Source organism: Bison bison, unplaced genomic scaffold (assembly GCF_000754665.1).
Source record: "Bison bison bison isolate TAMUID 2011002044 unplaced genomic scaffold, Bison_UMD1.0 scf7180017838569, whole genome shotgun sequence".
NCBI lineage: Eukaryota > Metazoa > Chordata > Mammalia > Artiodactyla > Bovidae > Bison > Bison bison.
This window is the reverse complement of record NW_011474278.1, coordinates 1-661: the sequence shown is the minus strand read 5'-3', so window position 1 is coordinate 661 and position 661 is coordinate 1. Positions and strand designations below refer to the sequence as shown.

General features: G+C 70.8%; 1 long non-coding RNA gene across 1 annotated transcript; it reads right to left on the bottom strand.

Annotated features, from left to right (window-relative positions):
- Positions 1–6: 6 nt before the first annotated feature.
- On the bottom strand, positions 7–655 carry LOC104983558. The gene is made up of 3 exons (XR_824663.1): positions 563–655; positions 235–337; positions 7–108 (listed from the first exon to the last, which is right to left on the bottom strand). It is a non-coding gene; the product is annotated as an uncharacterized LOC104983558 (long non-coding RNA).
- Positions 656–661: the final 6 nt, after the last annotated feature.

Below are 661 nucleotides of genomic sequence, written 5' to 3'. Positions count from 1 at the left end.
GCAGGCTCCTGGAAGTTTGGAGGCTCGGCTTTGGCCTCAGGGAGGCGCCGTGCATCTCGCGCCACTGGCCAAGTGTGCTTCGCTCAGGGCTGCGAACCCCAGACGGCCCTGCAACAGAGTTGCGGTCTAGCGCGGGCACGGTGGTCCCACGCGCGCCCGGGGTGGGGTGGGGTGCGGGGCGGGCCCATGAGAACCGAGGAGGAGTGGACCGGGCCTGGGAGAGAGGGGTCTCACGTGTTGCTCTTCCTGCGGCGTAGGAGCCAGTAGCCAAGCCCAACCAGGGCCACCAGCCCCAGGCCTCCAAAGATGATGCCCAGCAGCACCGCGTAGCTCCGTCCTGGAGAGGTGGTGGGCTGTGAGTGCGCCTAGCAACCAGGCGCAGGCGTGCGCACACGTGCGCGTGGGGCGGACTTGGGGCGCGGGCGCGTGGGCGGGGCGAGGCAGTGTGCGTGGGCAGGCCAGGGCCGGTGGGCGGGGCTAGGCCGACTGATGGGCGGGGTTAGGCAGTGTGGGTAGGGCAAGGACTTGTGGGCGGGGCTTCTGGTGGGCGGGGTGTTCTCACCTGGCTGGCACGTGGGGGTGGGCCAGGACCAGGTGCCGTCAGCCTGGCAGGTGCTGGCGTCTGCCCCAGCCAGGCTGTAGCCGGTGTTGCAGCGGGAGC